The sequence below is a fragment of the Podarcis tiliguerta genome (genome assembly GCF_965153285.1).
Source record: "Podarcis tiliguerta genome assembly, chromosome: 11".
Lineage (NCBI taxonomy): Eukaryota > Metazoa > Chordata > Lepidosauria > Squamata > Lacertidae > Podarcis > Podarcis tiliguerta.
Window position 1 is genome coordinate 42360761 of NC_139544.1, and position 14216 is coordinate 42374976.

At 45.6% G+C, this 14216-nt stretch overlaps 1 long non-coding RNA gene across 1 annotated transcript in view; it reads left to right on the forward strand.

Annotated features, from left to right (window-relative positions):
- Positions 1-2018: 2018 nt before the first annotated feature.
- Positions 2019-14216, forward strand: part of LOC310659632 — a 47876-nt gene continuing 35678 nt past the window's right edge. Inside the window, exons 1-2 of the long non-coding RNA XR_014502887.1 lie at positions 2019-2075; positions 5190-5274. This is a non-coding gene — a long non-coding RNA (uncharacterized lncRNA). The remainder of the gene's footprint in view (positions 2076-5189; positions 5275-14216) is intronic.

The window sequence follows — 14216 nt, forward strand, 5'->3', positions numbered from 1 at the left end:
AGTGTATATAAAGTTTCCCGGGGAGGAAGTTGGTTGTATGTGAGATCCTTTCTTTCTTTTTAAAAATTTCAACAAAAATAAACAACAAACAATAACAAATACAATAACAACAAACATAGAAAAATATACACAAAAACAAATACATAAAATGGGATTCTCTGAATCCCGTGACTTTCCTCCCCTGGTTTCATAAATTTCTTTCCCCCACCCCTGGTTTCTTAAATTTTCTTTTCAACTGCACATTATTTCCACTCCAAAATATCGAATTTCCTGTACCATCTCTAAAATTACAAGTGTTCTTAAAATCCTGCCAATGTATTAACCTGTTTACAATACTTTTGCAAATACATAATAAACATATCCCATTCTTTTTAAAAAATTGTCATCTTGATTTCTGAGCTTTCCAGTTAGTTTCGCCATTTCAGCATAGTCCATTAACTTGGTTTGCCAATCTTCTTTGGTTGCGACTGCTTCCTCTTTCCACCTATACGCAAGATCCTTCTAAAGCGTGTTCTCCAATAAATGAGAGCACGTGTTGCGGTGTGGGCCACCGGGCCAGGCCTCTTGTTGCCAGGCTGGTTAATAGTTATTGCCTGGCATTTGTGATTGGAAACCCGGGTTGCTGGGGCAAATTATATGTTGCAAATTGGGTGGGTGGGACCATAGTCTTTAAATATTGGTGCACTCTGGTTTCTCTTTCTCTTTGCAGAGTGCATCGGATCAGGAGCAATCTTCTCATTGTCTGGTTACATTTCTTTATTCTCCCCCTTCTTTTTAATCCTCTCTAGTCCCTTAATTAATTTAATTCCCCTCTCTAGTCCCTTAATTAATTTAATTCTCCTTTTTTCCTGTTTGATTTCTCACCCCACCCCTTTCCCTGCCCTTTGGGAAGATTCTCCCTGTACCTGTGAGCGCTGCCTGTGCATAATCCTCCTGGGCTTGCCTTTCCCAATAGGGAGAGAGCCCCCATTAGGGGCTTTCTTTTGCAAAGAGGTTTCCCCCATTTTTGCCTGTTTAATTGTGGGGCTAGTCAGGGCTGTTCCCAGCCTAGCTAGAATCACTTCGTTTATAGTATCCCCAGAGGTTGGCTTTATTTTGGTTGCATGCAGTGCTGTTGGCCAAGTTTTAATTTAGCCTTGGGCAGGAGCACTATATTGAGTTCCTTTAATATTGCAATGAGACAAAAAAGGCAGAGAGCAGAAGCAGGGAGGCCTTCACGGCCTTCTCGGCCTGCACATATCATTCAAGCCTAAGCCTGCTACAGTTAGCAGTACAGCAATTGTTAAGTCTCTGTGGCATGTGACTCACTTTCTCTATAAGAATTTATCTGTTTGCAGGCTCACTTTTTGCTAATGTATATCTTAGGCAGACAGAGTGGAACCAGAGGCTCTCTGTGCCTCCAGTGAGCACTCTGTGTATGCTCTTTAACTATGCTGTTTCTGAACAAGTTTATTTTCTTCAAGTTTGTTTGCCCTGATAGTGGCAACTGCCATTTTAGAGACGAGCCATTGTGGCTTAGTGGCTAGAGCGCAGGACTAGGACCTGGGAGACAGGGTTCATATCCCCCACTTAGCCATTGTTATCACATAACAAAACAAGCTGCTCCTTTTGGACTATTCTGTTGCTTGGTAGTTCGGCCCACTTGTGATATTGCTCCCAAAAAGAAGTTCGGGTTTCTTGAGGGCGTGCTTCCCTCTAAAGGGCAAACAGGTGTACCTGGACAGGTGGTGGGCTGCCTCGAGTTTGTTAAGTCATTGGAAACATTTATGTCTGGCCTAGCAGGTGATCTTAAGGCTTGGCCCGCTTGGCCCTAGAATTTGATGGCCTCTGGCAGTGTTTCCGGCCTGAATAGCTTCCCCATGTGGTGCACAAAGCATTGGTTTCACCAGTTCCTCTCATTTAGTTTTTTGCAGACTATGACAGAGCCTTTGCAGATGCCTCCAGAGTTTGCTTCTCCTGCAGAGGTTGACTTGCTGATGGCCTAGGTGCCTTATTCCAGAAGGAAGCATCTTCAGAGACGGCGATCCAGGAGCAGGGAAAAGGGGAGCAGGGATGATGCTTACACCTCCTTGCAGGTACGTCAACATCAGATGTCTACTACCAGACTTTTAGAAGACATCTAAGGCAGCCCTGTTTAGGGAAGCCTTTAATGTTTGCTGCATTACTGTATTTTAATCTGTTGTTGGAAGCTGCCCAGAGTGGCTGAGCAAGCCCAGCCAGATGGGCGGGGTACAAATACATCATCATCATCATCATTATTATTAATTATTATTATTATTATTATTATTATTATTATTATTATTATTATTATATTGTGGGAGAGTGGACTAGATCATCCTCAGGGTCCCTTCCACCCCACTATTCTTTAAGTTGCATTTCACTATGGGAACGTTAGATGCAGGGCTGCCATTATCCCCTCAGCTTGCTAGGATCACAGGGACGGGGACATGTGGACCACTTGCGCAGCTCCACATTTCAAATGGAAATTCCCTGAGCAATAGAATCTTAAGCTGTATGCAGGAAGCTGGCCCGGCAGCAGCTTTGTTGGGACTTTTTAGGGTTTCTGGCCGGCGTAGGCCCTGTAAATTTACACATCATGGTGGCAACTCAAGGCAGGGCATTCTGCCCAAGTGGGGGCTGGGGACTAGCAAGCAATAACTTGATACCTCTCACCCATATTTCCATAAAAATATCTTCCTTGAAAGCCTGGCTAAAAGGTTATCTAGATGGGTCAGTGGTTTTGTGCTTGTGAGAAGGGTTTTTCCCAAGGTTTGGGATTCCTCTGGCTTTTCAGCCAGTGGCTCAGAACACAGCAACTCAAAGCCAGTCAGAGAGCTACCTGTGGTAGCAAGTAAGAAGGTTAGGAAGCAGCTTTCATTGGGACGTATGGAGGTATCCCCTTGATTCTCCTGCTATTCCTATTTTCATTTATCCCCTTTGGGGATCGTCCCTAAGAAAGCCCCATATAATCCCCCTTATAATTTATCGCATCCCATAGGCACCTCAGTGAATGACTCTCTGGAATTGTTCCGTGAAATATGCATCTTTGGATCAGGCAGTTGAGCTTACCAACAAATTGGATGAGGGCCTGGTTGGCATTATGCGATATTGAATTGGCTGTTAGGCTGCTGCCGGTTCACCCTCTAGATTATATGCAGTTGGGCTTTAATTGGATGGTCCTTGCATTTATAAGGCGATGCCAATGGGTTGCACTATAGGCTGTGCAGCTCTCGAGTCCTTTAGCATCTTTCTGGATTGAACATTGCGAGTCAAGACTCGTTTAACTGGGGGTACCATTATTTGGATTATCTTACTGGCTGGTTCATGTGACATCAGCCTCTGCTAAGGCTTACTGTAGGCCCCTTTTATTCCCTGAGGAGCTGGGTGTTCCCAGTGGTTAGGACAGTGGCTCCACTGCCCCTTTAACGTATTTGGGGGCTAGCTGGATACCGTTGCTCATACCTCTGCTTGCCTGTGGAAAAACTGTTTGCCGTGAAGGACGTTATTCTTGTAATACTTCCTCTGATAGCAAATGTTGCTTTGTCAGATTCTATCATTGCTAGGTCAGTTTTAAAAAATAAAATAAAAATGGCATGCAGGGTGGTTGTTCCAGGCTGCCCCTTCCATTCCTGCTTGGCCAGGTGGTCTCATGGCCCTGGGTCCCTTCATCATCCTGTACAGTGGCCTTGAGCCTGGCAGGGCAAGGCAATCACATGTGACCTAACTTTTCTTGAGTTTTCCCCATTGTAGTGTCAGCGCACATCTGGACTGAGGAGTGCAGGGACCGTCGGGTCTGTCTTGGTCTGATAACCAGTCAGTGTGAGGGTCCTGGCAAAATGGTCCTCATGCTTCGGCAGTCTCCGCCCCCCTTTTATGTGCTTTCCAGCTGCACTGCTTAAGGTTTAATATTGCGTTTCTGCTCGCTTTATTACGGGATCATCTATTGTTTTCGCTGTCACGATATCCCGTTTTCAGTTGGAGAGCTTCAGATCCTGGGCTCTGGACGCCCAGCTATAGCCGGATTTTCTGGAGCTCCTGTGGCGCTTTGGCAACAATTGATAATTAAGAGGAGGAGTAGCTTACATTTCCCCTTCTGCTTTCAGGTCTTATGAGAAGGCCTGGACTGATTTCTTAGCGTTTAGCTGGCAGTCCTCGGCCATTCAGAGGAACTTGCCTCCATTCTCTGAGCAGGACCTGCAGTAATTCGCCCACCTGCTGCAGATCAGATGCACTGTTAAAACTATCAGAATTCAGTCCGCTGCAATGTCTGCTGGAGTAAAGCTTTAATTTTTCAGAGACCCTTCTAAAAGTGTGTCGTGCGCAGGGTCTCGGAAAGTTGGTAAAGGCTCCAGCCTTCACAGGACTGCAGGCAGGAAGCCGGTCAATCTTGACCTATGCAGTATCCGCAACAAGTTAATACTTGTCTCCTAGTTCTAGTTCTAGACGAGACTTCTTTCAGTATTCCATTGTAATTTTGGTGTACTGAGGGTTGGGGAAATTGTGTTGGAGCCAGCACGGGGCTGAGAGTTTGGAGGCTTATTGCCTCTGGATGTTTCCTTATCTGCTTTGGAGCTTGTCATAAGTGTCTGGAGCTCTAAGTCAAACCTAGTGGGCAGGGTTGCCATCATCGGGCTTCCAGTCACAGGTAAGGTGGGCCCTTGCCCTGTTATTGTATTCTAGAAATATTTGGCTTTTCGTTCCCCTGGGGGCTGGCCCGATTCTAGAAGTTGCTGGTTCTCGTGAGTTGCTGCTTCGGGATATATGTGTTTCCCTTTTGGAGTTGAGACTTGTAGTGCACAACTCCAAAAACTGACCAGCTGGGTCGGGGGGAGGTTTTCCGCCTCCCAGTGACTGGGGAGGTGGGCCCGTTCCCGGTCAAGGATGTAAGGAAGTACTTGGCCTTGAGACCTCCTGGGGACAGCCCCCTACTCATGCAATAAAATGGTCACCCTTTGGCACGACACCAGTTCACATAAGTCATACGTAAGGCCATCTCTGCTTGGGGATCTCGGCCTCTGGTTTCGCTCCTCATTCCTTTCGCATAGGTGCAGCGACTATGGCAGCCCATTGGGGCTTCTCAGCCGCCAGGATCAAGGATTTGGGGAGATGGAAATCGTATGCTTTCAAGGGTTATGTGCGAAACAAAATGCTGAGTTTGGTACTAATGCTTGTTGTTTCAACCCTTGTAGATCCCACGCTGGTCCGCGTCTGGATAGTGGGACACAGCATCGTTCATTGGGCTGGCAGCAGAGCGAGGCAGTCTGCAAGGGGAGCGTGTCTCAGCCTCCCACAGCACGTGCAAGTGTCATGGTTTTCCAGACGCGGAATGTCATGGGGAGAGTTTATGCCGCTGATTGGTCACCGGCTGCTATCGTCCAATCCCTGTCATGGGACCAGGGCCGCCCAATCCCTGTCATGGGAATCCTTGTCATAGGACCGGGCAATCCTTGTCATAGGAAGGCCATAGTGGTGCAGCTGGGAAAAAATGATGTGGCAACTATTGATTGCCTTGCTTTGCGCACCTCAATCCAAGGGATTTGGAGGCATTGGCAGCCTTATTACCTTCAGTGAGAATAATTTGGTCTCACCGGTTGCAGAGGCAAACCTGGCGCGGTGTTCCCGCCCGGAGGCCGCTGTAAGGGCCAGGAAGCGCATTAACTCTGCTGTTTGAGTGAAGGTATTGGAGCTGGGTGGTTTGGTGATTTCACACCCAGACATTAATTTTAAGGCTGAGGCCCTTTACCGGGCAGATGGAGTGCACCTCTCCAATTTGGGGAATGATGTTTGGCTGGATGTGGTGGCTAGTAAATTGGGTTCATGGTTGGGTTTGTGAGTGGTTGGCGGCGAGCGTTAGAGCTCGTGTGGCGGTTAGGCATTGGTTATAATATGCTGGTGGTGGAGGGGTCTGAACAGGCGGTGCCTGCCCCTCCTACTGCGCTGAAGGGAATTCTGTTAAAGGAATCCTGGGGCTTGCCATGTTTTCGTCCAATCCCTGTCATGGGACCAGGGCCGCCCAATCCCTGTCATGGGAATCCTTGTCATAGGACCGGGCAATCCTTGTCATAGGATTATGGCAAGCTTTCGGGGAGCTGCTGGGGAGAGCGGCGTGGGTCCGACGCTTAGCTCAGGTGACCCCCCAGTTTGACTTTCTCTTCTACTGGCTACCGATCGGACCTCGGGATGCCAGTTCTGTCCCAGGCGGGGGGACAGATAGTCATAACCAATGTCTAAACAACCACTCACTGATTTTGTATTTTAATAAAGTTGTGGCCAAAATAGTGCCCAAAAACCAAAACTAAATTACGTGTTATGTGTGAAGTTATTTGAGGGGTGGCCTGGGGACCTACACGCGCAAAGCGTGTTCTCCAATAAATGAGAGCACGTGTTGCGGTGTGGGCCACCGGGCCAGGCCTCTTGTTGCCAGGCTGGTTAATAGTTATTGCCTGGCATTTGTGATTGGAAACCCGGGTTGCTGGGGCAAATTATATGTTGCAAATTGGGTGGGTGGGACCATAGTCTTTAAATATTGGTGCACTCTGGTTTCTCTTTCTCTTTGCAGAGTGCATCGGATCACCCGCCCACCCGCCCTCTTTTCCGGTTGACCTTGCTTTGCCTGTCATGGGGGTCGTCTGCCTTGGCGCAGGGGCCTAGTAGGAATTTTGCCATTTGGTGATTGGCTGTGCCATTTGGTTTTTGCCTACTACTCTGCAATTCGTCACAACTTGTAAGGTTGCGGTTAGGCATTGGTTATAATATGCTGGTGGTGGAGGGGTCTGAACAGGCGGTGCCTGCCCCTCCTACTGCGCTGAAGGGAATTCTGTTAAAGGAATCCTGGGGCTTGCCATGTTTTCGTCCAATCCCTGTCATGGGACCAGGGCCGCCCAATCCCTGTCATGGGAATCCTTGTCATAGGACCGGGCAATCCTTGTCATAGGATTATGGCAAGCTTTCGGGGAGCTGCTGGGGAGAGCGGCGTGGGTCCGACGCTTAGCTCAGGTGACCCCCCAGTTTGACTTTCTCTTCTACTGGCTACCGATCGGACCTCGGGATGCCAGTTCTGTCCCAGGCGGGGGGACAGATAGTCATAACCAATGTCTAAACAACCACTCACTGATTTTGTATTTTAATAAAGTTGTGGCCAAAATAGTGCCCAAAAACCAAAACTAAATTACGTGTTATGTGTGAAGTTATTTGAGGGGTGGCCTGGGGACCTACACGCGCAACGGCATTTTTTCATCTCCACCAAGCTAAGCAGTTGGCCCCTTATCTCTCTTGCCCTGACCTAGCCACTGTGATCCACGCGACGGTCACCTCCAGACTGGATTATTGTAACTCGCTCTACGTGGGGCTGCCCTTGAGACTGACCCAGAAACTCCAGCAGGTGCAGAATGCCACGGCGAGACTCCTTATGGGGTCTTCTCTGCGAGATCACATTCATCCGGTACTATACCAGCTGCACTGGCTCCTGGTGGAGTACAGGATCAGGTTTAAGGTGCTGGTTTTAACCTTTAAAGCCCTATACGGCCTAGGACCCTCGTACCTACGGGACCGCCTCTCCTGGTATGCCCCACAGAGAAACCTACGCTCGTCAAATAAAAACATCCTGAAGGTCCCAGGCCTCAGAGAGGTTAGGCTGGCCTCAACTAGAGCCAGGGCTTTCTCAGCTGCGGCTCCAATCTGGTGGAACGCTCTGTCACAAGAGACTAGGGTCCTGCGGGACCTGACATCTTTCCGCAGGGCCTGCAAGACAGAGTTGTTCCACCAGGCCTTTGGTCAGGGCGCAGTCTGACTCCCTCCTCTGGCAACCTGCACAGAATTTTGCTTAACGGTTGCCATTAATTTGATTTTAATTAATTTTTATAATGAAATGTTATTAGAATGTTGGATTATTTGATTGTTTGATTATTTGATTGTTGTTAGCCGCCCTGAGCCCGGATTCGGCTGGGGAGGGTGGGATATAAATAAAATTTATTATTATTATTATTATTATTATTATTATTATTATTATTATTAACCCATTGGATCTAGCAAGTATAAAGTTATATAAGCCAGGCCAGCTTCCTGTGTTGAGGGGATAGCCTGGGTGATGGGTCATTAAGGGAAACAAATGAAAGAAACTCTGTGTGAGATTGCAAATGGGTGAGGCCCCCAGTTTGCACTTAGTTAGTGTCAGAGCAATGTTTGATTTAATTCCAAGGCTGCGGCTATGCCGCCGAGACCGCATAACACCGGTCTTGAAAGACCTACACTGCCTCCCAGTACGTTTCTAGCACAATTCAAAGTATTGGTGCTGACATTTAAAGCCCTAAATGGCCTCGGTCCAGTATACCTGAAGGAACATCACCACCCCCATCGTTCTGCCCGGACACTGAGGTCCAGTGCCGAGGGCCTTCTGGCAGTTCCCTCGCTGCGAGAAGCCAAGTTACAGGAAACCAGGCAGAGGGCCTTCTCGATAGTGGCACCCACCCTGTGGAACGCCCTCCCGCCAGATGTCAAAGAGAAAAACAACTACCAGACTTTTAGAAGACATCTGAAGGCAGCTCTGTTTAGGGAAGCTTTTAATGTTTAATAGACTATTGTATTTTAATATCCCCCAGAGTGGCTGGGGAAATAAATAATAATAATAATTTATTATTTATACCCCACCCATCTGGTTGGGCTTCCCCAGCCACTCTGGGCGGCTTCCAAAAAAATATTAAAATACTGTGATACATCAAACATTAAAAGCTTCCCTAAACAGGGCTGCCTTCAGATGTCTTCTAAAAGTCTGGTAGTTAGACTTGCTGTTGTTGTTGTTGTTGTTGTTGTTGTTGTTGTTGTTAGACCCTTTTGGGATATTAATGTTGTTATCCCCCTCCATTGTAGGCTCAGGTTGTATATATGTGCAAATAAACCATATATCATAAAGACACCACATTCTCCACGGTGCCTCATTCCCAAGGGGCCTTTGGGACCTCTGGAATCTCACACCACTTGAAGATTGGGATGACGTGCAACAACACATAAGCCTCTGTTGCCAAGGAAACATCTTTCTTTCTATATATTCTGAATGGCAGTTGAGTGCCAGTCAAGGCATCTCACAGTGTGGTCTTGATTTTTTTTTTTTTTTTTATTAAAGCTGAACAAAGAGGGAAAATACTTATAGGGAGGTCAAGAAGAGCTACCAGCACTAGAAGGAACAGCGATTGCTGGGGGACGCAGCGCTTCGAGGACTTGTCAACATGCACACCGAAATGTGTCTCAGTACATAAGGCTAAGTGCATCCAATGTGCTGTTTAAATCAAATTAAAGTCTGGTATCCAAAGATTCCAACTAGAGCACAATAGCACTTTGTGCAAAGGCCTTGGGCGTAGGTGAAAATCATTTCAAGGAAGAAATTGGTCAAAAATGCCAGCACACACTTATTGGGGTGTTCAGATGTTATATTCAACAAGTCTACAGTATGTTGTACAGAGACAGCTGAGCTGTGCCCTTGTACTGGTGCTGACCTTTAAAGCCCTAAACTGCCTCGCCCCAGTGTACCTGAAGGAGCGTCTCCACCCCCATCATTCAGCCCAGACACTGAGGTCCAGGGCTGAGGGTCTTCTGGCAGTTCCCTCACTGCAATAAATGAGGTTACAGGGAACCAGGCAGATGGCCTTCTCGGTGGTGGTGCCTGCCCTGTGGAACGCCCTCCCATCTGATGTCAAGGAAATAAACAACTACAGTGGTACCTCAGGTTACAGATGCTTCAGCTTACAGGCGCTTCAGGTTACAGACTCCGCTAACCCAGAAATAGTACCTCGGGTTAAGAACTCTGCTTCAGGATGAGAACAGAAATCTAATGACGGTGGCACAACGGCAGCAGGAGGCCTCATTAGCTAAAGTGGTACCTCAGGTTAAGAACAGTTTCAGGTTAAGAACAGACCTCCGGAACGAATTAAGTTCTTAACCCGAGGTACCACTGTATCTGACTTTTAGAAGACATCTGAAGGCAGCCCTGTTTAGGGAAGTTTTTAAAATTTGCTGTTTTATAGTGTTTTTAATATTCTGTTGGAAGCCGCCCAAAGTGGCTGGAGAAACCCAGCCAGATGGGCGGGGTATAAATAATAAATTATTATTATTACTACTACTACTGCTATTCACACGTAACATTCAACGAGTTTACAGTGCGTGCAGAATAGCTGAGATGTGCAAATCCACAAATCCACCACCTTTCACATGAACACTTTTACACTTGTTGAGGCAGCTTGCACCCATGTCCAGTGTAATGTATGAACAAGCCTTCTGTGTCCATTTTGCACTGCTTTGTTCTTAGGGGCAATTGCTGAATTGTATCTTACACATGCACTGCTGGGGAAGTGAACAGGTTATTCAAAGAGGAAATGTATGGTTGATACATCGCTGGTCCAATTAAAATGGAGGGAAATTCCTGCAGGAAACTTCTGGTCAATACTGTACTTCAGTGCCAAATTCCAGGAACATAGGAAGCTGCCTTGTATTGAGTCAGGCCACCTTCCCAGTCAGCTCAGTATTGCCTACACGGACTGGCAGCACTCCCGCCATCCTGCCACACCAGTTCAGTCTGTACATTTGTAAACGTCATTTTATTAACAAATTAATTCCTTTTTTAAAAAAATAATAATTTTTATTCATTTTAAAATATATTAATTGTCGTAAATACCACAAAATTTCACATCTTATACAATCTTTTGGACTTCCATCAGGACCTCTGATGATTCCCCCATTTTTATGATTTCTTCTGCATTTCTTAAATTCATATTGCCTTTAATTATCTTAACTAACGTCTTCCTTTTCATCCAATTATTCAATAATTCAAATTATTCACCTCACAAAACTTCTTGCAAACCTACAAATGTAATCTGATCATCACAATTACTTTTCAGATAGTCTGTAAATTTACGCCAATCTTCTGTGAATCTCTGGTCCCGCCAGCTTCAAATTCTTCCTGTTAGTTTATCTAATTCTGCATAGTCCATCAATTTCACCCTCCAATCTTCTTCCGTTGGTAATTCTTCTTGCTTCCATTTTTCTGCCAATAATATTCTTGCTGCCGTCATTGCGTATAAAAACAAATTAATTCAGAAGCATTTCTAAACTGCTAAGTGTTTAAAATTCTCTTATGCTTCATAAAAAGTACAACATAAAAACAGTAAATCGGTATCATAAAAACAAAGACACAAACGTAAAACCAATAAAGTTATTATGAAAGCAGACATTCAGTAATAACAAGGCTTAGCCTTGTGGGTCATGGAAAAGCCTGGGCAGAAAGATAGGTGAGGGCAATGTGAATGAAGGAAATGACACATGATTCTTCAGGTATGGTAGAGGGAAAGACATTCCAGAGTATAGGGGCAATGTCAGAAATGCCCATTTAAAGGTCCCAAGCTACGAATAAAATTTCCCCAGATGAAGGGGAAATTCAGGCGGTCTTCCAGGTCCCATATAGGGGTGGGCAGTAGAGATGAGTTATTCAATTCAATTCAGTGTGCACTTCACAAAACAATCTGCAAACCAGAATTTCCTTTGGAAATCTGCAGCTCTACAAATTCTTCAGTACAGTTCTCCAGCAAGTTATATGTACAGAAATGCATATACAGTGGTGCCTCGCAAGACGAAATTAATTCGTTCTGTGAGTTTTTTCGTCTTGTGAATTTTTTGTCTTGCGAAGCACGGTTTCCCATAGGAAATGCATTGACGGTTTCCCATAGGAATGCATTGACGGTTTCCCATAGGAAATGCATTGACGGTTTCCCATAGGAATGCATTGACGGTTTTAAGAAAAAGGCGCAAGACGCTTTCGTCTTGCGAAGCAAGCCCATAGGGAAATTCGTCTTGCGAAGCAACTCAAAAAACAAAAAACTCTTTCGTCTTGCGAGTTTTTCGTCTAGCGAGGTACCACTGTACTAGGGGAGATGGTGCATAAAAATTCATGTATTTGTGAAAATAGCATACCCTAATGCATTATATTGGGGGGAAATTGCCTTGCATGAAAGGTGTATGTTGGGGGGGGGGAAGTATACTAAAAATGTGTACTTAGGAGAAGTTTGCGCTAAAATGCTTATGAATTTTCACAAGGACTTTTTAAAAAAAGAATAAAATAAATCAACAAACTGATGCGGAATTATGGAGAACTGAATTTAGGACTGGAAAAATAAGAAAGCGAAACTGACAGAAGGCTATACAGAGAGGCCTCTGACCCCAGAGCCTGTCTTTGCCCATTGATGATCTAGCAGGACCAATCTACACCCTCATATGAAAAGCGTGTAGGCTTTTCCTTCCAAGTCAAATCTCTCACCAGCCCTGAACTGCACCTTCCTTGAATGGCTTTTGCCTGGCTGGAACCTCTTGTTGAACTCTGATTGTGCTTTTCGCTTGCTGGATGGAGGAACAGAGATGGATGGGTGAGTGGAAACAAAGGCAAAATCCCTATTCATTGTTCTACTCGCTATTGCATTTTGCCCTGCTCACCCCCGGCATGTGGCCCCCAGAAGGGAATGTGGACCTCAGCCTGAAAAAGATACCACAGCTCTGCCTTAGATGCCTCTCAGATGCCACTGATTATATCTTGGGCATGGAAAATGAAGGAGGAAGGACCACCAGCCCTGATCTAAACAGACAACCTCCACCATGTTGTTGTTGTTTGGTCGTTTAGTCGTGTCCGACTCTTCGTGACCCCATGGACCAGAGCACGTCAGGCACTTCTGTCTTCCACTGCCTCCTGCAGTTTGGTCAAACTCATGCTGGTAGCTTCGAGAACACTGTCCAACCATCTCGTCCTTTGTCATCCCCTTCTCCTTGTGCCCTCCATCTTTCCCAACATCAGGGTCTTTTCCAGGGAGTCTTCTCTTCACATGAGGTGGCCAAAGTATTGGAGCCTCAGCTTCAGGATCTGTCCTTCCAATGAGCACTCAGGGCTGATTTCCTTCAGAATGGATCGGTTTGATCTTCTTGCAGTCCATGGGACTCTCAAGAGTGTCCTCCAGCACCATAATTCAAAAGCATCAATTCTTCGGCAATCAGCCTTCTTTATGGTCCAGCTCTCACTTCCATACATCACTACTGGGAAAACCATAGCTTTTACTATACGGACCATGTTAGGCACTGCCTAACATTTGATCACCTCCGCAAACAGGAGCCTCATTCAGAAGCCCCACACAGTGGTGCAATGTTATTTCCCCCCCTGTCTGTTGCACTCCTGAGCCAAGAGTCAATCCAACTTCCATTGGATCAGGGTGAGTGTTAATCCAAAATGCAATCTGATATCTTTTTTTTTTACGATATAAGTGTAGCTCCATCTGCATGTTTGGAGTGCTATGGAGTAGCTTGCATATATAACTGGGTAATTTTTGTTTATAGGTACTGCAGGAGAGAGGTACTTCAGAAATGGTATAAAGTGTACGGCTGCTTTTTAATGGTACATTTCTTCATAATAATGCACTATAAATAAGCCGTCCTGTAAAACATCGTTGCTCTTTGAAAAACCCCAAGCACTTAAAAGCACTCTCACATATTCCGCTTCTGGGGAGGAGAGAGAGAGAAAAAAAGCACCACACCACCTAGCTATTAATATTTATATATTTGCAGTGGCGTACAATACGTGTAAAATCCAGAGCTTAAATGCTAGCTCTTCCACTCAGGTCAAAAAGGAACTTTTAGATCTGTCTCAGAGGATTTCTTGCTATTACCAATATGAAACCAGGATATTTAAAAATGAAAAAAAGAAGCAGCAGCAGCAAATTTAATAACACTGGGGGAGGGGGCAAGTTGTGAGAGGGGCTGCTCAGCTTGATGGCTCCAGAGAATGGAAGGAGATTGTGTTAAGGTCTAAATGGAGCTTTAACATTTTTAAATCCAGAAGGTCTAATCTAATCTAATTCTTTTCAATCCAATTTTTTAAATGCAGCCTAGACATCAGATTAAAGAAGCTAGGCTTTGCTCTTCGTCTTCTTCCTCCTCCTCTTTTAAAAAATTCTGTTTTAAGCAGACTCAGCATCTGTGCAGCCTTTCCCCCTTATTCAACATTTTGGTTAAAAAAAAGATAAAAGAATCTTAGGCATAGTGAAAGTATAATAGCAAAAACTGACAGAAAATAAAGCTAGTCCCATTAGGTCACAAATTGTCATGGGTAGGCAAACTAAGGCCTGGGGGCCGGATCTGGCCCAAACGCCTTCTAAATCCAGCCCGCGGACAGTCCGGGAATCAGCGTGTTTTTA